The 24,537-nt window shown below is 38.2% G+C and overlaps 1 protein-coding gene across 3 annotated transcripts in view; it reads right to left on the bottom strand.

Annotated features, from left to right (window-relative positions):
• Window positions 1–24,537, bottom strand: part of sh3bp2 (SH3-domain binding protein 2) — a 117,078-nt gene that overhangs the window by 68,144 nt on the left and 24,397 nt on the right. For 2 of the 3 annotated variants that reach the window (XM_039750856.1, XM_039750859.1), the window contains exons 2-3: window positions 9,379–9,472; window positions 1,268–1,325 (exon numbers count right to left, since the gene is read on the bottom strand). The gene's annotated coding sequence lies outside the window, so the exon portion shown is untranslated. The remainder of the gene's footprint in view (window positions 1–1,267; window positions 1,326–9,378; window positions 9,473–24,537) is intronic. The other variant, XM_039750857.1, reaches the window with a different exon arrangement.

Here is a 24,537-nt window from a genome sequence, read left to right as displayed (position 1 = left end):
TAAAGATTTGCATGGACAGTCTTTTTGAGCACTCATGCATCTTATTGATTAGCAGTACTACAATGGAAAAGTAATCATGAGACTGAAGAGAGATTTTTTTTAACAATGAAACAGAATGCAAAATGTGAGTTTTAGTATTAGGTAGAAATGTGCAATTATGCAAACTTGAAATGACAATATTCTAGGCCAGTTAAATCATGAAATCATTGCCAATTTTAATATTTGATTTCTTAATTGTAAACAAAGGTGTGGAGGGGTAAATTCATTTTAACATATACTGTAAAACATAGACTCTGTTTTAAGTTTCAAATAACAAATTGGTCTACAAGGGACACATTGACCTACAGTAAAATCACTTGTAAATATCAATACATACTGTATACTAACAACAATAACAATTTATTAATGACACCATAAAGTATCTACATCTTGAATAATTCAAATCCTAGCTGTGTTGCAATATGTATGGATTTTATATGTTCCCTCCCCATATGTTTATGGGTCTTTACAAATCCTTCATCCTGCTAAGAGAAATCAGTATCCTAATTATTTGTCAGCATTCATTTTATAAGCTGAAGACTATTTTATTATAATGGCTTAAAACGTATCTTGTTCTTTTCTCAGGTTCAAATGAATGTTCCCACTGTTAGTAAATTATTTTAATACTTTTACTGTTAGCAAATTTATTTGAAAAATATATAGCTTTGCAATGTAATATTAACAGTTATCCATTCTTCCACTTGATTTCTTAAATTGTGCAATGGAAGGCCAACATTTGATATTGAGACAATTATTTCTTGTGATTCTAGTATTTATTTATTTTTAAGGCATAGACATTTAATTATACTCTGCTAAATGTTCTAATTACTGATGTTTTAAGTATATTTACTGTAAACATTTTAAAGAAATAATATGAACTATAAGCAGCTACTTGAAAACATTTTTCTCTATTATACTTATGAAGAATTATTTAAAAAAAAAAAAGTATAGGATGAAGAATTTTGTTTAAAAATATTTTTAACTCTGTTATACCCAAACTCCCACCCCATCTCTGACCCTGAACAAATGCTGTAACAATCCTCTTTGGTCAGTCATTTTTATAAATATTAACATTTTTGAATATAATATTTTATTATTGCTTGCAGTGTTACAACATTGACAAAAAAGTCTCTTTTAAACCAACTGTGTAATTTCCCCATGTTCTACACAGTCTTGTTGCAGAATACTATAAATATTACTTCCTGATTGAGAAAAACATTACTCTTACCTCTCCTGTGAGTCTCTATAATGGCATGTGCAAAAAAAATTTTGTCTTCAATTGTACCCTAGAAAAATTCACAAAATGTACTGTAAGCTTAGAGTAACAGAAAACTACATATCCCACTAAATAGTATACTAACATAAGAATAAAAATCACAATGCTTATTATCTTCAACCAAAAGAAGACATAGTGCCATAGCATGTATGCATTGAAATATGCATGATGAAGACAGTTCATAAAAGTAATTCAAAATATTTATTCCAGGCATCCTTCTTCTCTCAACAACATTCTTTAAATGAAAAAAAACACCTAACAGTAAATTATAATTTGTTTTCAGAAGAGGAAGTAAAACATATGCTCTTACTCAAATATGCTCTATGATATGTTTTGCCAATAAAAAACATTTTCCTTAGAGTTGGAATAAATATGAAGATTCACTTATTGGGTAATATTGATTGTTTGTATTACCATACTTCTAAAGGAACATTTTATTTAACTTTATAACTCTTAAGGCAAGTCGCTAAACTGGCAAGAAGCTGCCAGGTAGAAGAAAGGAAAAATGCAGAGATTATAGATTGGCCTGGAAGGGCACCTGTTGTAAAATACAAGTCCACACTTGGATGTCAAAAAGTCCTGCAAGTGCTAGCATGGGTAAGCAGCTGTCACAGGTTGTGCTACACAAATAATTGATATTAAAGCAAGTGAGAGATACTGGGTGATGGTAATAAAATGTGAAAGTTCCTCTATATGGTTTCAAGATATTAGTTGATCTTTTTACTTTAAATGTGTCCTAAGGTTCAAAAATACAGAACTACCTTGGTTCTCAAGAGGGACCACCAGAGAAATGTGCCCCAGGACTATAATGCGTTTATAATTCTAGGAGTACTTCTGGATTTCCCTACAAGAAACTTTACAGTACAGTTTAAAGATTACACTTTGCCAGTGGCTCACTAACCTTTGAGATTGAAAGAGTTGTGGCAAAGCTTTAATTATTATGGAAGTAGTTTGGCCAGAGTGTTAAAATGGACTCAAACCTGTTAGGTGATGTCAAAGAAGAATCTAGGATTTTTCTTCTACCTATTTGATAAATTTTGTCTACTCCTTTTGATCATGTCTCCCTTGTATCTAATATATACCATATGGTCCAAAGTTTGTGGTAACCTTATTATCACACCTATATGAGCTTGTTGGAGATCCCATTCCAAACCTGTTGGTATTAATATGGATTTGGCCCATTCTTCGCAGCTATAAGAGCCTCCACTCTTCTATGAAGGCCTTTCACAAGATTTTGGATTGTCTATGTGGGAATTTATGACCATTCAGCCAAAGCAGCATTTGTGAGGTCAGTTGCAGACGTTGGATGTGGAAACCTCGCAATCCACTTTCCATTTCATCCCAAAGGTGTTCAATAGGGTTCATGTCAGGGCTCTTTGCAGGCCAATAAAGTTCTTCCACACAACCTCATCATACCATGTCTTTATGAAACTGGATTTTTGCACAGGGGTGCAGGCGTGCAAGAACAGAAAATGGTCTTCCAGCAAACCTTTGCTACAATGTTGGAAACCCACAATTGTCTAAAATGTCTTTGTAGGCTATAGCAATAACAGTACCCTTCACTAGATCCAAACCTTGAACAACAGCTCCAAACTATTATCCCTCTTCAGCCAAACATTACAGTAGGCATGATGCAGTCCGGAAGGTTCTCTCCCAAAAACACGTTTTCCACTTCTGGAGTCGAGTCCAGTGGCAGCTTGCTTTATAACACTCAAGCTGATGCTTGGCATAGTGCGTAGTGATTTAAGGTTTGTGTGTAGCTCCTTGGTCATGAAGTAGTATGAAAGTCAGAAACTTGTTCAAGCATATCAGGAAACCAGAAAAAAGTCAACAGAACAAAAAGGAACAATAAGGTTCTGGGTAATGGTTCAAGAAGTTGGCTGACTATCATGTAGCCAGTAAGATTTGCAGATGTCACATACACAGGAACTCAAGAAGTATTGGAAAATGTTGTAAGGATCAAGAATATAGTGAAATGAGACTTTTATTTTGGGATATGTAAGCAGCTTATGTTCTTTGCTGAAAACACCTCATGTCTTTTAACCAATCAAAGTAAATATTCAGATGGTGCAAGCCAATGAATCAATCAGAGTATGACATGTAAGGATTAATTCAGAATTGTTATGTAAATGCAGTTACCAATGAGTATGAGCTTCTGTCTTTGTTCCGTGACCATTTGGTGACAACTTCTTGCTCAGGACACTGTAGATTACTGTATGCTTTCTTTTCAGCAAGAAAAAAAGACAAATAAATGACGCAATGAACAAATTTTCTCCTGCCTGGTTTCTGACTCAAAGAGGTCTTGGTTGAGGACAAGATTTCATTTTTTAATGTATTTCCAATTGAATTTGTTATATAACAATAAATGAGTAATAGATGCATTTTTGCAGTATCTAAAGTGCTATCGAACTTTTATTCACCATTCTATTTTATTGAATATAGTTAATAAAAATAATATTTCATATACAGGTATATATGTATATTTATTATATATTAAAACAACAAGACTTAGTATTTTTCTGCTTGACACACTGTGCTCAAAAATACAATACCATTTAATAATTTTATGTTTAATATTCATAAAGCAATAGTATAACAACATTGTTAAATACACTTAATTTAATTCAGTATCATTTAAGGCCAGAACCTATCTAAGTAGCATTAGATTCAAGGCAGGAAATATGCCCTGGAAAGGGCACACTCATGCACACACCCAAAGGGCCAATTTAGAATCACCATTTAACCTAATATGCATGTGGAAGGAATATTCATGGGAGCATTAGGACAATGTGCAAACAATACATGGACAATGAGTGATAACAGGATTTGACCTCAGGATACTGGATCAGTGAAACAGAAGCGCCAACTATTGCACCAGTATGTTACCCATGAAATCAATAATTCAGATCAAATTTTAAAACTAAATTAAATATATTTACAGCATTTACTTTATATGATTCTGCTTTAATAGATGAAATGAAATATATGCTAACCTGAACTTGGCTATGAACATTAAATTCCATCTCACCCCTAAACATTTGAATTTCCCCAGTTCTTCCTCACATCCTAGATTTGTGTTCAAATGTTATGAACTCATTTCTTTTGTGTTCGTTTATAGACACGTATGGCACTAGCTAAGACAACTATAACCATCCATCCATTTTCCAACCCGCTGAATCCAAACACAGGGTCACAGGGGTCTGCTGGAGCCAATCCCAGCCAACACAGGGCACAAGGCAGGAACCAATCCTGGGCAGGACACACACAAACACACCCAGCACACACTAGGGACAATTTAGAATCGCCAATCCACCTAACCTGCATGTCTTTGGACTGTGGGAGGAAACCCACACAGACACGGAGAGAACATGCAAACTCCACGCAGGGAGAACCCGGGAAGCGAACCTGGGTCTCCTAACTGAGAGGCAGCAGCGCTACCACTGCGCCACCCATATGTGAAAGTTAATTCATTTTAGCTACTGCAGGAGAAAACACTAAATGATCCAGTCAAAGCAAAAATAAAAAAGAAATACCGTATTGTAGCAATTTTCATATATTACTGCATTCTGTGCTCTGAGTTGCACAAATTAAATTAAAGAACAGTTGTTTTTAAAGCACACTTTCTTCTGGAAGTAGTAAAAGAGATTTGTAGTCTTTTGGCAAGAAATTAAACAGACAAAAATGTAACTAATCTTCAATAAAACTCCACTCAAAGTCTTCTCTGACTTAACAAAATTTAACAGCAACTTCTTCAGAGATTCCCTGATAGAGAGGGGTATTGAGAGGGCCATGTTTGAGACTGAGCTGAAAGACAGTAGCCCTGTAGTTGAGGGAAAAATAAGGCATTAGCGACACAGACCCTTTTAAAGACTTTTATCACAGTGAGATATGAGAGCTGCACATTAAAGCACTTGCCATGCAGCTGATTCGGCAATTCTCTGACTGCTGTCTATAAAGCAAAAGCACAGCATTTTCCACTCCATAATTCAAAAATATCTTATGGTAATACTACAAAATGTGGAAGTTTATGTTACATAAGCTAATTTAATTATAGTGTAGTATATATAAATATTTGCACTATAGAGTTGGGGTTTGGGGATTTCTGATAAAGAATGCAGATTTTTTTTGGTTTTCCTCTTTTTATGTTTAAGTCCAAATTAATTTGTTGGTACAAATGATTAACTCTAATTTTCTTTTTACTTTTTAATTCTTTATTGTGATCAAAAACATATCTTCTTAAAATCCTACAGAATGTTCTTTGCTGTTGATAAGAAAAGGAAGTTCTGAAAAGGAAGAGTCCTGGTGTCCCACTGTGTCTATCGAAATGCAGTTCTTTCTTTGCTGATCTGTGAAGCAAAACATCAAAACAAAGGTCTCCTCACCTCCAGTCTCTCTCTCATGATTCACAGCAGCACTGAACCACCATGCCACTTTAAGTAGTATCGATATTCAATATGATTTCAGTACCAGACATGAAAGGACAACACACAAAACTGAAGAAGGAACTTTTTAAAAAAAAAATAAAATAAACTACACAAAGATAATTGGATTCTTCTTGTTCAAAAGCCTCAGACACATTCAAAAGTCAATAAAATGTCAATAAAGAACAGTTGTGCAGTTTCTATTAACAATACCAATAGCTTAAAATGTACCATTAATAAAAACAACATTCTTCTTGAGTTAGGGCATTTCTTCAAAAGCCACTGACACTGTCACACATTTACAAGTTAATAACATGCAGGTAGTGTAATATTCTCTAAACATTACTAGTCTACAGTAGTGCTTTCCAAAATGTTTTCATGGCAACAAAGAACTTTCAAAAATCGGCTCAATGCCCCAACATTAAATATGTATGAAACTACTCGAGTAATTGTTTAAGAATAAGGGATCAAAAATAGACAATGGATGAGTACATTTCTTTTAATGGCTTATTTTTTAAATGCCTTTGTATAGAATTGTGTTGAGGAGCCAGTTATTATCATTAATATTATTACAACAGCTATATTACTATGCTTGCAACATATTTTACAAAACTCTTTGTTTGACAAAATCTTATTAGAAAACTGAATTTATTGCTGAAAGAACACAGCACACTGAATTAGTTGAAGATACTACCAAACACATTCTAAAAAGTGCCATTTTTTACCTTTTCTTTAGCGGTTTATTGTGAGTTTTCAAAGAAACAGCACCTTGGTGAAATTAAAATAAAATGCAACACACCCGTAAACTAATAATGCAGGCTCCAGAAGTAAAAAGCAGATGAATCAGCTGTCAATGCCATTTACTGACAAACAAATCAAAAGGAGATCAACAAGCAAAGGTACACAAGCCCGAAGAGATAAGAAATAATTATGCCTTAACATGCCTGTGCTAAACCAAAAGGCGAACAGAATTCACAGCAATATCTTCATAAAACCCCATTGTACTTTGTCTTTTTATATCTGTTTATGTGCTCAGAGGTTCTCAGGCTTTGTTTTCTAGTGTCATATTGATTTAAAGACTGCATTTCACCTGCTTCTTTTAAGCAACTATTCGCAAGTGATAAGCACTTTATCTTTGTGAATAATAATAAAAAGGACTATGACAAAAGACATATAGTTCAAACATACTGTATATATAATACTAAGAATATTTAGGCCATGTTTGAATATATTCAGATATACACTTAATATTATTGTGAGCACTTGAATGTTAATTTTTGGCTAATTTGACAACCGCTCTACAGATTTGCACTATATTGAAAATGAAAGCTTATTTTAAACAGCACCAAAATAATTGTGAGGAAGTGGGGCTGTTTCTCTGTGTGGGGAGTGAGGCGTGTGGTTGTGTGTGTGTATGGTGGGTCTGAACTCACTGTCAAAAAAAAAAAACAGCAAGCAGGAAATTGCATCTGATATGGATAGAACTGATACAATGTAGAACAATTATTGGTACTGTTTGAAAATTTCAAAATTGTTATGTATAAAGAAAGCAATGTTTTTGCCAAGGAGTCAGAGGTGGCTATTCTTTGGGTATAGGGACACCAAGCTAGAACTCCATTTAATAGTTCATGGTGTCACTGCACACCGTTGCATTCAGTATCCCTTAAATGGCCAGGTCTGCCAGGTATCATATAAGCCTGTCTCCTCTATCTCAGGGTCTATTTAATGTTTAGGATGGAGAATAACTGCCCTCTGCCAATCCTCTATCAACTTGTTCTCGAGTGGTCTTTCCCTAGGTGGTAGCCTTGCTTTCTCACCTGTCTTCCAGGGGAGCCTATGGCCTTTTGCTGTGTGTCCATGATATTTAACTTTCTTAGTCTCCCACTTTCTTTTCTCTACCCTTTTTTGCTTGATTTTTATGGCTTTGATGTTTTTGCAACAATGATTTTTTTTCTTACATCTTGGCTTAATGATCATGTATTTTGATTTCCCCGTTTCAACTGCAAATTAAGTCTGCATGTGCTTAGCCTTGTCTTCAAAAAAGGAAAGACCAGATGCAAGGAAATTTCAAGGGATGGGCTAGCTAGCCTACAATGTGTATTTTTGTATAGAAAAAAATGCAGCAAATGATGCATTTTTGCACAGAAAATAAGTGATATGTCACATTTTTTTAAAGACATGCTTCACTTTTTTGCAATGATGTGAATGGGGAACATTGATTATAATTAATTATACTGGTGTGCTACTGGGATCCTAAAATAATGCAGCAAAGTGTGAATGAGGCCTAATGTATCATTTAAGGAAACTGTCATCAGTTTCCACATGGTAGGAGCCTCAAAATCACACAGCTACAGATTACATGGACAATTATACAAGCTTGTTTTAAAAATACATTATTGATCTTACAAAGGGAATGGCAACAAACAGTTCTAAATGACTGTCATGACTACCGCATGATTTCAACACAACCACTATAGGGAGGAGGAAATGGTCAAAGAGAACCTTTAACTAAATCAAAGACAATATATAATGGTGATGTTTAGATTATTGCATGCTATTCAGTTTTCAGAAATCTACTTGGTAGCAAAAATTAGTATTGCAAAAGCCCCTAATGATTTTTTTTTAATATGTGTGAATACCCTCTGTAATTCTCATTATTGGCTCCTGATTTTAATAAAAAAAATACTGGCAGTGCAAAGGATATAGAAGTTAAGGTCAATTGTTTATCATCCACACTTACTAGAAAATGAAGAATTCAATTGCTGAATGCATTCAGTACAGACCCTTTCAAAAAAAGCTTGACTGGCTGCCAATGGTATGTGAAAACTTGTCAGTGAAAAGTTGCTAAGTGAACTTTAGATACAAGGAAACGTCTTTCAAACTACTGCTGTAACTTAGCCTTTTGGAGAAAAACACCCAGATGACCTCAATTTGACATCAATGTGCAGCCATCTATATAAATCAGGTTTACCTTTAACAAACAAAACTGTTTTTCCCAGGCATAATAAAGACTAATTCATTCTTTTTATAAGTCTGCTTATTCAAAGCAGGTTCACAGCTACAGTATCCTCTGGTAGAATCACATGCAAGGCAGAAAGCAACACTGAATATCGAGGCAACAATTTCACATTTAACACAGACATTTATACTTACTTACAATGTACCAAGAGTTCCTAAGCAACCTAACATTTTGGTGTATACAATTTTGATATGCAAAAGAAACCGAAGTACCCAGAAAAAAAAAAAAATTTGCAAATGTGGAAGAATCTATAAACCCTTCAAAAACCAGAACTTAGGACCCGTGCTTGGCAATCACTGTGCCAATCTGTATTTTTTACACGTAAAATAAAATAAATATTAATATTAAAAATCATGACAAAAGTCCTCACTCCTTTTTATGTTTACAAGCATTTCAGAAAGAGAAAGAGGGAAAGACACACATGCAGAAAAATATATCCGTTACAATACTACTTTGTTAGGTAGGTTTGAAATGTCCTCTATGTGTTTCTTTTTAAATAATAACAAGTTTGTAGTCACATTAATAATGTTAAACTGAATCTAAGTAAACAATACTATTGGTAACTTAAAGTTGGACAACATTAAATTACAATACTAATTGGTCAATCATCAATACTGACTTACTGTATTGCAAGAGTTTTGCCATTTTTCTGGGAGATCTGTCAAAGCATAGCTCAGAAACTGGCAAAGTCCAGAACCATCCTGTTCTGGTATAAGACTGTGAAAATAAAACAAGTGAGACTCAATTAGCATTCAAGAAATATTTGGAAAACTCCAGTATTCATGCACAAGTTCTATCTATCTATCTACATTATCAAAACATCTTCAAATCATATTCACCTAACATGAAATATCTATTCATTCATTTTCAGACCTGCTTAAATCTGTTATATGGACAAAGAAAGCCAGAGCACACCTTTGTAGCACTGGGTGCAAGGCAAGAATCAACCCTGGGTAAGGGGTAACTTTGAACATGTTCTGTTAAATCTCCAATTTTTCTATTTCTTATGATGAATATGCTATGCTGAAGTGGACCACTTCTACAATATTATCACTTAACATGAAAATTCGGTAAACACTTGGAGGTCCCTGTCACAGTGGCAAGTGACGTTAACTGTTGTACTTTCATGTTTCATTTTCGGCTACAGGAAATTTTTATTCCACCATTCAGGGGTGGATCTCTTAAGCAGAGGCCTGGTGGGAGAAGGAGTAAAATTGGAGGCTAAAAAATGTTAACTTTCATACATATTTTTTCATTTTTGCATAAATGTATTAAATCCAGATGATCATGTCTCTGGTGACTCTTCCTATGAAGTCAGTGGACAGATTGGGAGAGCACAGGGGCTCATGAGGTGGCTAGAAAAGGATGTGTATATCTTTGTAAAAGAATGACGGACCAAGTCTTTAGAGTCCTGGTGCTCCCTGTTTTGCTATATGGTTGCAAGACATGGATGTTATCCAGTGACCTGAGATGAAGAATGAATTCCTTTGGTACTATGTCCCTTCAGTGAGTCCTTGGGTACCATTGGTTTGACTTTGTGTCAAATGTGTGGTTGTTTATGGAGTCCCAAATGAGGCACATTACATGCATAGTGAGAAGCATTATTTAAGGCACTATGGCCAAGGGTGATCCGGCTCACAGGATCCTCACTGCTGAGGACCCGAGCGACTGGACCAGGCCAAGGGGATGCCCAAGTAACACCTGGCTGTGGCAGATAGAGGATCATTTTTGGAGGGTGGGATTGAACTGCGTGTCTGACTGGGCAGTTGCCTGGGGTGTTGTCAACCAGGATCCCGAGCTGTTTCATCATCTGGTGGGTGTGACAATGCGCTGTACCAGTGCATGCTCCCTAACCTGACCTGTATTAAATCATTATTTTAAGGTATGCTTCTGTGTTTTAGTATGATAGTCACAAACGGATTATACAGTATATGTAAAATACTGTGAAACTGCATAAGGGTTGAATGATTACCAGCTAAATTTAATATCATCGCTGGTAAAAGGAGTCATAAAATGACAAACTTATGGCAAACAAAATGACCAAAGTAAAATCAGATATACATAATGGCAGTTTTAAATACACTGAGATTAAAAGGGAGTTAGACATCCTGCCAAATATTTGCTGCAATATGTGTAACAGTTTTAGCATCCATCAGCCATAAGACATACACCTCAGGTCAAAAATGTCACTCATTCACCAAAGTCAAATAACAAACTAAGATATCATTCACAAACATAAAACTTTTAAAATAATAAACGAAGCAAAAAAGATGTGGATTTTATTTGTCATGATATTCACACAAATGACACAATGTTTGGCAAAGGTTTACTCAGAAGCCAGAATTACTTGGTTCAATGTTAAAACAGTATTTCTACATCAGTCACCACCGCAGGACACACACACACACACACCCACACACCAAGGCCAATTTAGAATCATCAATCCACCTAACCTGCATGTCTTTCGACTGTGGGAGGAAACGGGAGCACTCAGAAGAAACCCACACAGACATTGGGAGAACATGCAAACTCCACACAGACAGGACCCGGAAAGCGAACCTGGGTCTTCTTACTGCGAGGCAGCAGGGCTACCACTGCACCACCGTGCCGCCCTTGTTTTTATCTACAACTATTTGCTATACCAATGGCAACTATGCACCTGCTTAGAGAGTATGTTTTTCAACAACGTTTGAGCTCAACATTTCAAAGAAAGGAGACAACAAAATTAATGTTAATGGATGTCACTTTTCAGGCAAGTAAGTTAGACAGCTGCTAAGTATTTTATATGTGTGATTCTAACTATACTGGAGATTTTTTCAAGATTTTCCCACAAGCCTTCAGAAAATGACAGAATATCATGTTAGCTGATTTGTTCTTTCCATTAAATAAAATTTTGTTATAAATTTTATGACATTCTTGTTTTTCGTAGCGCCAGAGACTGACAACATACCGCTGGTTGGTTGAGAATGCAAGTAAGAATTTCACTGTACTCTGTACATGTGATATGCTATTACCACACTACTATTACAATCTTTATTGTTTCATGAACATAAAGGGTTTTTCTTCTTAAGCAACAAAACCACAACAAAACATCTTTACTGCTGACCTTGGAGAAAATATAGCTGCTGAAACCCTGCAGAGCTTCACACACTCTATCTACAGCAGCCACATATTAAATGTCATACTCACAAAAGTACCATCTATTCAGTAGTGATTAAAAGGGCACCAAGGTTGTTCAGTTACCTTCTGAAAAAAAAAGGTCACTTATTTCAAATATTCCAATCAACAGTCCAGTAAACTGACACACAAAAAATCCTTAATTTCCACTGGAGAAGAATGATATTTTCAATATGTGGGTAGGAGTCAGTAGGACTGATGTTGGTTCTATACAGTGACTGGACAGAAAATTTTTATCTCACCCTGCTGTGCCTGTATATTTTGATAGTAGGAGCAATCTTAAAAATAAATCTCACACAGGCCGTTTCACTCCACTGCACATCCAAACTTGGGTAATTCTGATAATCCAATTATTTCTCTTCCTATAGGCAAATAAAATATAAAATCCACATGCAAAGACCTGCAGTGAAGAAACAGTTTATAAGACTATATGTGAAGACAATCAAAAAATGACACAGAGACAGCATTTAGTATAGAAAAATATCACTCGGCTATCTCTAAGACTAACACAGGGCTAAAGTGTATCAAATGTGTTTGACAGGCTTATGGCTGGACATAAGATATTGCATAAGTTTACTCTGTTCTTTAAAATATTACATGTGTACTATCTCACCAAAACTAAATGTGCTTCACTGAAAATACTGACTGAAGAAAATTTTTGACTTCTATTTCTAAAAGTACAGAAAGTTGCAGGTAAGTACATGTATGATGAAGTACTGATTCTTAATGGTTTAGAGAAGAGGTGAAAGTCTTCAAGATTCCTTTATTGCTTACAAGAATTTAATGACAAATGGTTTTTGTGAGTCATAACTGTGCCCCTTTTTAGTGAGTAAAGACAGATGACATTACTAGTGCTAACTGCACAGCTCTGGTGGAGTGTTGGTTCTGATTCTAAAAAAGCAGCCTTCTTTATTTGTCAATACTTTACTTAAATCTGTTATTTATTATGCACACTGATGTGACCTGAAAAACATAATTTTTACATTACATGAGGCAGTTCTGTTTTGGACTGAGTCGTGTGAACATGGACTTGATTATTAAGTTTTGCAGCCGAGAGCAATTATACGGGTGGCTGCTCCAAACCTTCGCAATGTCTTGTGGTCATTATTGTTACTATATATATATATATACAGTGGACCCTTGACTTACGAACTCAATTCGTTTGCGAGGGCTGGTTGTAACTCAAGTTGGTTGTAAGTCAAGACTATTTTTCCCATAAGAAATAATGGAAATACCCATAATGCGTTTCGAACCTCCCAGTGCAACACTTACTTAACCTTTTCATAATAAAAAAGGGTTGTATAATGTGCATAATTTACCAAATAATGTACTAACCAAAAAGTTATAAAAAGTGCCTAGCCTACTAGAAACAACAATTTCATACTGTACTCACCATTTAATTTGACATCTTTGGGCTGCAGGAAGGGAGGAGGAGGAGAATGAAACAGAAGGTGGTTATTGTTTAGAAGGAGCCTCCTTATGCAAATCTTTTCTTTGTAAAATTGTCAAGATGATGGATTTCGACAAGCTGTACATATTAGCGAGATCGGTCACACGAACACCACTCTCATATTTCCGCACAATTTCCTTCTTCGTTTCGATTGTCATCGCTTTCTTTACCTTCATTACCTTCTCTTCCTTCCTTAGCAATTATGCGTCTTGCTTGCCATGGTCTTAGTGAATTATATATATAGATAAATCACTGCACTGACCGAAATTACGTCCACAAACACATGTATCTGGGCTCCGACTGACGCTTACGAACACTCTTGGCTGTTTGTTTACAATCGCAAGCGGATACACGTGACCGCATTTGGGTCGTAACGCAAGATGTTGGTCGTAAATCAAAACAAAAATTTTGGTCGTAAATCAAGTTGTTCGCATGTTAGGCCAGTCGTATATCAAGGGTCGACTGTATATATATATATATACTAGCAAAATACCTGCGCTTCGCAGCGGAGATGTAGTGTGTTAAAGAAGTAATGAAAAAGAAAAGGAAACATTTTAATAATAACGTAACATGATTGTCAATGTAATTGTTTTGTTATTGTTGTGAGTGATGAGTGTTGCTGTCATATACTGTATATATATATATATACACACACACACACACACACACACACATATAAACATATATATATATACATATCCATACATATATACATATACACATATACACATATATATATATACACACACACATATATATATATTTATATATATATATACACACACACACACATCCACTCTTTGGGATGCAAGCAACTGTTGCTGGGGGTGCCAGAATCCATCAAGGAAGAAAAATGAAAAACATTATTTGTACAAAATCTTAATTTATTTATCCATTCCTAAATAATTAAATGGGCAGGCTATTTTGTATCAGTGCAATACGCTGTTTGTTAAAACGGATAACTCCCGCTCTTACGTGCAAGTCTGCGTGGATATTATGAACTATCGTATCTGTTCAAGTTCTATTTAAATTTTAAATAGAAGGAATTTTTATTTAGTCGACAGAAATATCTTTGGTAGGAATGTAAGTTAAATGTAGGCATCATTGAATAAAATTTTCTTCACCATACAAATGTAAAGTGTAAATTCGCCTTACATTCCAACCAAAGATATTTGTGTCGACTAAATAGAACTTGAAAAGATATATTTTTTCGAATGTGATCGCGCAATTCAGATCGAGTTGACGCAAGCACCGACGCCTCGAGCCCGCGTGCTATTGTGGTTTCGCCTGCGTGCCTCAATAAGTCACCCTCCCCTCGCTCTTACTTTTTTACCGTTCATCTAATGAATACACTGAGTATGGCTTTACCAAAACAATCATTGATGGCGAATAAAGTATTCATTATTCATAAAGCTTCAATTGGTGATCTGTCTTTCTGCGTTAGCCGCATATTTTTTCATACGTCTCAAACCAAGGGGATGCGAGGGTAAAATAAATTGGGAAGCGCACGTACATACTCAGTGCACCCCCTCTCGGGAATCGAACCTCGGCGCTAGAGGCGAAGCCTCTACCATTGCGCCTCAGCATGTGGTTTGTCTATTTGAGAGTATGTAGATCGGGGTATATATATACATATATATATATATATATATACCAGCCAGCAGGAGAAGTATTGTGTTAAAGAAGTTATGAAAAAGAAAAGGGAACATTTTAAAAATAATGTAACATGATTGTCAATATACAGTAATTGTTTTGTGAGTGTTATGAGTGTTGCTGTCATCAAGGATTTGATTATCATTATTTCTTTCAATCAGGTTCGTATTTGTAGGATGTGTTGTGTTCAAGTTACATTCTGTGTTAGTCAATTGTTGTAAAGATAACAGGTTTCATTCATCGATCCGTTTCTTACTGCATCAATAAACAGCTCGTCTTCCTCTTTATCTGAGACGTGACACACTGCATGCTGCTGGTTTTTTTTACACTGTCTTCCTTTAGCGGGACATTGACTTTTTCCACCCCACGGCTGTATTTAATGTTAGCTAAGACCCAGCACTTAAAAGTTTCTCTCGCAGTTTCGCTGAGTTTGTGCCAAACACCACCCTGACCATCTCATCTTCCTCTGCATAAGCACAGTCCTTCACCCGTGAATATTTAGCGGCAGTGTTTCTATTGGATTGCTGCTGACGGACGGCCTTATATGTGCAGGCACTAAATTACGTGGGAGGCGTAACTCCGCCTCCCATGGGCATCAAGCAGAAGTCTATTATAGTATATGGACGAAAAAATAGGTTCCAGTTATGAACATTATGTGTAGAATTTCGAAATGAAACCTGCCCAACTTTTGTAAGTAAGCTGTAAGGAATGAGCCTGCCAAATTTCAGCCTTCTACCTATACAGGAAGTTGGAGAATTAGTGATGAGTCAGTGAGTCAGTCAGTGAGTGAGTGAGTGAGTGAGTGAGTGAGTGAGTGAGTGACTGAGTGAGTGAGGGCTTTGCCTTTTATTGGTAAATATATATAGTATATATATATACAGTATACTGAGTATCAGAGATGGGTAGTAACGACTTACATTTACTCCGTTACATTTACTTCAGTAACTTTTTTAAAAAATTGTACTTCTAAGAGTAGTTTTACTGCACCATACTTTTTACTTTTACTTGAGTATATTTGTGAAGAAGAAATGCAACTCTTACTCCGCTACATTGGGCAACACTCGAATCGTTACTTTTTTTCCATTAGATAAAGTCTGACAATCTGCTCTGTGTAGCGTATGATGTCAAGTTGCGCACATGCCTTCCAATGCGTCTCCAGCTCTGACACGAGGTTTTGGATGTTACCCAAATCAAGGCGCTGCAGCTTTGAGGACAGATGTTGCATTTTTCGTTTGAAAGCATTAACTGAGCTAATCATATATGGCTTTCTCTTTTCCTTGCAGCTGTAAATTAAGCTCATTCAACATGTTGGTCAGATCATAAAAAAATACCAAGTCTAGTGGCCATTGATCGTTACTAAGTTGCTTGTATTCTGCATGTTTAATGACAAGGAGAATCTCCTTTTCTCCGGCCAGGGGTCTTGAAATCTCAGCAGGAATTTCTCCTTAGCCATCTGCCTCAACGAATGCATCTTTTATCATCTCTCCATCTTGGAAGGACTTCTTATGCTTAATGATGCTTCGGTGTGTCTGCCTTTGCTTTTGAATTCAGCTGAGTGAAAAATGACGGCTGTCCAATTAACTGCGATTTTAGTTCCCTCTCCTTTCTCTTTTTCAGATCGCTCTTCGGAAGGAAGTCAGTTTTGTAGTTTTTATGAACAGTTTGAAAGTGCCTTTCCACATTTTCCTTCTTTGGAATAGCAATGATAGATTGCAGATCAGACAAACGCACTTCAATTGTGACATTGTGAGAGAAAAAAATCCTCTTTCAATTCCACATCCAGTCCATAAACACATTTTTTTTAGATTACTTCTTTAGTCAATATAAATTGGAAGGCTAACTAGATCAATCAGATAGCTGGAGTTTTGCAGTAGCTTGCACGTTTGATCGTGTGTGCGGGATGACCAGTGTGTTAAAAGAAAAGAGATCTCAGACTTGCCGCCCTTTATGTCAATCAAGTGGCAAATGCCATAGGGAGGATATATGATAGACTAACATTTAAAAAAAATTTTTTTTGAATGCAACGCGATCTACCTGCACTCCCTTTCTGATCTACCGGTCAATCGCGATCGATGCATTGGGCACCCCTGAAATAGAGTAACTGATCTAGCTACTTAATTACAACTGTAAAGTTTTAAACAAGTCAATTAAACGATATAATGTGCAATGTACTGATATTGCTTCAGTATGCTATACTTATTCTTGGTTGTCAATCCTGTTTTATGTTGATGAATACAGTTTTATATTAAAGAAAAATAATAGAGAAAAATCAGTTTGTGCAATGTTAACATGTTTTTTTCTCTTACACACTGTTAGGCGGCACTCTAATAATAGAAATATGTGCCGTAGCTGTCTAAAAAACAATTCAGGATGAATGTTATCAAGCCTATTATTAAAATTACCTTTTCAAGTTTACACTTCTTTTATTTGTATTTTATCTTGTAACTAATGAATACATTATGCCAGAGAGCAAAGTCTCATTGCCATTATGCTTTTGCATTAGATTGCTATATTGGCTGAATTCAGAATAAATGTGTCACTTTCTGCTTTAATAAAAGAGTGTGTCAGTTATGCTTGATATATTTGCAGATTATAGATACTGACACCAGCAGCAGCAATATTTTGGAATGTGTTTAGAAACATGTTCAAATGATTATGAAGGCAAAACAATTTGCCTTTATTTTTTTATTACTTTCTTGTACTTATTTACCATCGTAAGTGCAGCAATGATACAGTTCAAGTTACTTCATAAATATATCATGTCAAATAATAGAGCTGCATTATTTATGTTGGGCTCTCTAGGTCATACTTCCTCATTTGAAAGAGTCATCCAGCTCTGCCACATATGAGGTATGTTACTGATGAAAAATCTTTTGACACTACACAGGCTGTTGTGACAGATGACATACTATAATTCTAAGGACGTGTTTATACTTCACGCGACGCGACGCATGCTCCAGGGGACGTTCCTGCTACGCAAGCGTTTTACTGTTTATACTTGTGCTTGTACTTTACATAAATCTGGAGGAATCCACCAGGTGGCAGTGCGAGATATTATCACGGTGAGAACAGGTTCGGCTTCGATGTGTTGTTAATTGCCTGGAACACCCATTAAATTCCGATGACACTTTACTGCAATATCTCTGAAAAGAATGTTTAATGATTAAATCCATCAATCCAGGGATGTGTCCATTCCAGCTAGCATTGGGCACAAGGCAGAAACAATCCCTGGACGAGGCATCAACTCATCGCAAGGTGAATACAAGCACTCACATACACTAGCGTCATTTTAGTGTTACCAAATCTCCATATCTTTGGAAGGAAACCACAGCACACTGTGGAAACCCAGCAGGAAAACATGTAAACTCCAGTCAAGGAATATGACTCCCTGCAAGACAGCAGTGCTACCGCTCCGCCACCTTGTCACCCCCATGTGTGTAATTATTAACAGTTTATTATTTAAACAAAATGAATGATTTATCTGTAAAATGTAACATACATACTTTAATGCATTTCATCATGATACCAAGTATAAATCTAAAGATTCTAAATATGCAGAGAGTTGGAATATCATACATATAATGTGTTCAGTGTGGTGATCTATTGCTGTTTGCCGCTGCTGTCAGGTCAGGAGGAAGCCCCAGAAAAAAAGAACGGCACAAAAGATGGTATGTGAGACTTTTAAAATGTATCATGTCATTACGATCAAGAATATGCAACGCTTGAATATAAAAGCACCACGAATGCATCTGTTTGTCGGCATTTTGCTTCATCACCTCGAACCATTCATCAAACTTCGAAGCGCGCACATCGAACCTACTATGATCCACATAGTGGCTTTCTGTCATATGTAGATAGTAAACAGAGACTCTGACATCACGTTTCAACTTTTACTTTTTTTTCTCACACTGCACCCCCCGACTTTTTGCTGGTACTGCAACTCGCACACATGACGTGTTAATTTCTGAGGATTTGCTCAGAGGATGCATCAAATGAACGCTGAGAATGCGTGGCAGCCATGATGCATGCGCGTACGTTCTGAGCATGAAGTATAAACGAGCCGTAATTGTTTAACGCCAATAGTCAGGCTGTTCACCAGTTAATAGAGATAGATTTCCCATTCTTTTCCTTCTTGCTTTGCAGAGATGATTAATATTTTTCATTCCTTTCTTTTCCCTGCATCATATTATTTAGTTTTTCATATTTTAAGCCACCTCTCTTCTCACCATATTATACAACACCTTTTGACCTCACATCATTCTAGGCCTTGTAACATCAGCTCCCTAGTAAGTGCTGATCTTAAGCTGCTACTGTAATATTCTACTTAGATGTAAGTAATGTTGTAAAGAAATGGTTATCATGGCTCTCACACATCCACTTCTGCATTAATATAATAATTTAATGCTAGCCAACCCGCGGCGTAGCATACGCCGCATAATCAGGCCGCTTTTTAAATGATGTTTAAGCACAGAGGAAAAAATAAACATTTGAAAAATCCGTAATTTAATAAACCACCAAGAAAAGTAACATTGCAACAATGCACGCTACGAACCAACATACAATTGTCTTTGACTGAAAACCGGAGGAGCACCGTCGCGCTTTCTCCTTCCAAAGCGAAGGATGGGGTTGAACGCACTGCCCACTTATGTGTCCGCCCCCAACTCCCTACCTGAGTCGCTTTCGTCTGTGTACAGTCCACACGCACCAGTGAGTCACGTTGACTGTTAATTTTCCAAACACCGCCTCAGTCGGTTTCCACGTTGATTTTTCATTGTTCTTTGCGGTTCTGGCTGCTTTTTTTTTATATATAATCCACCAAGTCACCCGACCATGGGGGGGCTTTACAAAGGGCAGGGACGTAATCAGTGCGAGCGTATGACCTGCACGTACTGGGAATTTCTCGTTTGTGGGGAACAATTGGAAGACACGGTCTCCATCACGAATGGGGTTCAATGGCTTACCCACGCCTCCCCGCGCCGGGTAGACACATGTTGATCCATTCAGTGTAGCGCGCGTGCAGTACCGGACATACAAGTGCATCATAGACCTGTTAATGCTCAATCTAACGTGGCTGAAAGCCACTTGTCCCTCTAAGAATTTGGACGCCGACCGCTGTTGGGTCGTGTAACTATTTAGCAGGCGGGAGTCTCATTCGTTTTCAGAAATAACCAGCCAAATCGCTCCACCAACTAAGAACTGCCATGCACCACCACCCACAGAATCGAGAAAGAGCTATCAATCTGTCAATCCTGTCCGTGTCCGGGCCGGGTGAGGTTTCCTGTGTTGAGTCAAATGAAGCGAAAGGCTCCACACCTGGTGGTGCCCTTCCGTCAATTCCTTTAAGTTTCAGCTTTGTAACCATACTCCCCCCTGAACCCAAAGACTTTGGTTACCCGGTTGGCTGCCTGGCGGGTCATGGAAATGACGCCGCTGGATCGCCTGTTGCGGAGCCTGCATTGGTGAAGCAGGTGAGATGGTAATGAAACAGAGGCACATGGCTTATTGGTTTTTAAAGACTGCTTCCTTCATTGGGTTTTAACCAATGCACGGAATGAACCAACACACAATCGTCCGTGCGGCGCTCAGGGTGGAACGGGAGGAGAGGAGAAGGACATCAACTTCGCTCCCTCCGTCATGCTAGTCTGCTGATTTCTCGTTCAGTATACACTGCCTGCTAATGTGCCCACCTCCAACTCGAGTCATTGTCGTCTTTGTACAGTCCAGATGCACCTGTGACTCACGTAGACTTTTCATTGCTCTGTGCGGTTTTGGCTGCCTTTCTATATATAATCCACCAAGACACCCAACCACGGTGGGAGGGGGGTGTGTACAAAGTGCAGGAGTATCTAAGAAGACGCATGTTTGTCGCGGATGCGAATTGCTGTATGTAGCGTGTAAAACAGTTTGCTATAGTGCACGCAGTCGTGCGTTGTAACCGAAAACTCGTTTTTTAAAGACTGCTTACTTCATTGTGTTTTAACCTCAGTTGTAAAGGAACGTTTTAAGGATCAAACAGTTTTACATGCCGCATATGGCGATTCACCTCCGGGAGAAACATGCCTCTATTAACAGTCAACGTGGGTCGGAGCTGCATGTGACCTATATATAGGTGAATATAAATGACGCCGGTTTTTCTGTGTCGTCGCGTCCGAGTTGGTGGGCGTGGCTCTGTGAGTTGTCGTCGTATCCAATGGTCTTGGAGTCGGTGGGTGTGGCTCCTTCCTGCGTGCGCCATAGGTGTCTCACTTGTCGGCGGCTTAGTGAATCCACGCCCCTTCCGGCGTGCTTTCCATGGTTGTCTTGCCTTAGCGAATTATATATATAGATAATTGACAAATTGCATTCATGTTCCATTTCAGCTATTTTTCAAGAAGGTTCACCAAAGGCTCCACTCTATCCACAGTCCAGAAGCTTCAGGCTCAGAAAAACACTGAGATCACTCTGGCATCCTGCACCAAGTCCCACCCCTTCTAAAATCCAGTAGATAAAAGGACCATAACTACCTGAAGTGGACATTCATTCTGGTCCAGGAAAATGACTTAACCACAAGGCTCTGTCTTCACTTACTTAAAATCAGGATGTGAATTGTACCTGTTTATTTTGATATCTTTAATTTCCTACATTATTAAATAGTGTTGTCAGCTGACTCCCCAACATTTTTATGCTGAACCCTTGTCCTTTTTCCACGAAGACATAGCCATCAGGATTCACAGAAGAGACTTGTCAGACCCTGTGAACTACACAGATGTCAACTGAGGCAACTCATACTAAAGGAGGCCACACAGCAGACAAGGTTTGCAGAGGCAGAAACGCAAATAAATACCAGTAAAGTCCTATGACCTGAACATGCACTGGGATCATCTCAGGTACTGGTACCATTACACCCCAGTGATGTTATTGAGGTGTTTCTGCCTATTTTTGACAGGACTTCAAGCAGACCAACTGGCCAACTGGACACTAGGACCAAATCCGCACATCTTTCCTGATTTCCTCTAAAGCTGCTGCTACTCGGGATTACACCCGGCCATAAGTGAAAAGGAAGGTCCAAGCCTTTCTGGTATTAGCAGAGTATTACTGAGTCTTTGTGCCTCAGTTCTCAGAAAGAGCTTCAATACGTGTTTAATTCATTTAACTCAGAAATGGGCTCCTAATTAAAATGGTGTGGATTCTGGATGCTGAAGTACTGTTCTCTGACCTAAAGAAGGCTCTTATGTCAGCACCTGTATTAAATGCACCTAACTTTACCTATTTCTCCAGACTGCCACATCTGGCTCTGGCTTGGGGATGGTGCTAAGTCATTAGGTCAACAATGCTTAACACCCAGTGATGTATCTCAGACAGAAACCATTGGACCAGAAGAGAAGTTAATCAGCAACTAAGCAGGAAAACTTTGCTGTTAAGTGGGCAGTCATGCAGCTAAGGCATTATCTCCTGGTTCGGGAGTTATTCTGGTGACAAACCACGCTCCCTTACAGTGGTTGGCCACCCATAAAAAACAACTCTAGGGTCATGCTACAGTTTCTCAACCTCGAACCTTACTATTTCACAGTCTCTCACTTGGGGTTACTTCACAACAATATTGATGCCCTTTCCTGGGTCTAAGAACTCTTGATTACATTTACTTGCCCCACCTTGGGTGAGCTGGGTGGGAGCCGTGTCATGCATGAGCACTTTGGAGTCAATTTCAGGGATCTAAAAAGAAAGCAGTTCCACCCTGAGCCAAGAGGGGGTACCAATGTTAATGCATTCTTCCTCTCTATTCACAGTTCTGAAGTAGGACCAGCAGAACACTGATTTTGCTGAGCACTTAATTTTCAGCATTACTGACAGCCAAACATTCTTCTGTTGACAGCTTCTCATCTATCTATATATCTATTTATCTGTCTCTATAGATAGATAGATAGACATTGTTGCATTAAGCATGAATTTAACTATTAAGTATCTACTACTGTCAACAGACTGTGAGAGATATGCAAGTAGGAATTTAATTGTACTGTTTACATATGAAAATGTACTTGAACTTAAAAATTCACTCTTGATTAAAATAGAAAATATTTATATACAGCTCAGGTACCATAAGCTGGTAGCAAACTAATAATTAATAAAAAGCTGCTAGGTAGATCTAGACTGTACCTACTTCCTGAAAACAATCTACTCACTGAAATATGATGGACTTTGAAACAAAACATTAAATATCATTGCATAAGACTGACATTATGCAGGTAAATTAGACTGTATTAGTCATTAATTACATATATAAAACTCTATATATATATATATTGTGGTCCCTGGCTGGGGCTGGAGCCCGGCCGGGATGCCCAAGAGGACGAGAGGAGGGCTTGTGCCTCCTCCAGACCGCGAGGGGGCATCCGTCCTGGTTTTGTTGGGGGCCTCAGGTAGAGGGCTTGGAAGCCCAACCCTGTAGGGGCCCGTGGCCACCGCCAGGCAGCGCCCTGGTGCCTGAGGAACCCTGGAGCCCAGCACTTCCGCCACACCAGGAAGTGCTGGGGGGAAGACTTAATGTGGCGCCGGGAGGACAGCCGGCACTTCCGCCACGCTGGGGCGTGGCCAAGGAGGGAATGCCGGGAACACCTGCTGCTCATCCGGGAGCATTATATAAGGGGCCGCCTCCCTTCAGTCTAGAGCGGAAGTCGTGTGGAAGAGGACGGAGCGAGAGGAAGGACTGGAGGCGGCCAGGAGAAAGGCAGTAGGACTGTGTGGCCTGGACTTGGGGGAATCGGTGCAGGAAGCACTGGGGTTTGTGAGTGCACATTACACCTGTAAATAATTAGTGTAAATAAACAGTGTGTTGGATGAAATATGATGTCCGTCTGTCTGTGCCCGGGCCGGCTTTCACAATATATATATATATATATATATATATATATATATATATATATATATATATATATAGTCACACATGTACGATTAGGAGGCAGTCAAAGAGCCTAAAGGTGAGTAAAACATCGCAAGATAAGGGGTTGTAACGTGGTGCTTACCTAAACTCTCTTTTACCAACAGAAAACAAGAATAAAAATAATCCTGCAACTTCCGGGTTCCAAAATGGCCGTGATGACGTCACTTCCAACATTGATGACGTCACTTCCGGCACCTACAAACCATCTCACTTCCGCCTCCTCAGAATGACATTGACCCTGAGAGGCCACTGAGAACCCAAGGCTTTGAAGCCTGGGGAAAGGTCTGTCGTTGGCTACGGCCCGACATGAACAATTCTCATAAGATGGCCGAGCTGCTTGCGTGTGAGACCTTTGTTCATGCCGTCCCCGAATACATTGCCCAGCAAGTCCGGAAACACAACTATGAAGATATGGATTCTCTAATAAAAATCGTAGAGCGTCATTGGGCGGCTTGCAAATTGGGGCGATCAGAACGGTTCTCTCACCGAACCCAACAGGCACGTGGGGCAGATCCTGAGCCCCCCCGACAAGCTCCCGAACCTGCCGTCCGTAGACGGGACAGACCAGCCAATCCTCCCCACTGT

This window comes from Polypterus senegalus, chromosome 4, assembly GCF_016835505.1.
Source record: "Polypterus senegalus isolate Bchr_013 chromosome 4, ASM1683550v1, whole genome shotgun sequence".
In the NCBI taxonomy this organism is placed as follows: domain Eukaryota; kingdom Metazoa; phylum Chordata; class Cladistia; order Polypteriformes; family Polypteridae; genus Polypterus; species Polypterus senegalus.
Note: the sequence above shows the minus strand (reverse complement) of the source record. Positions and strands in the feature narration are given on the sequence as shown.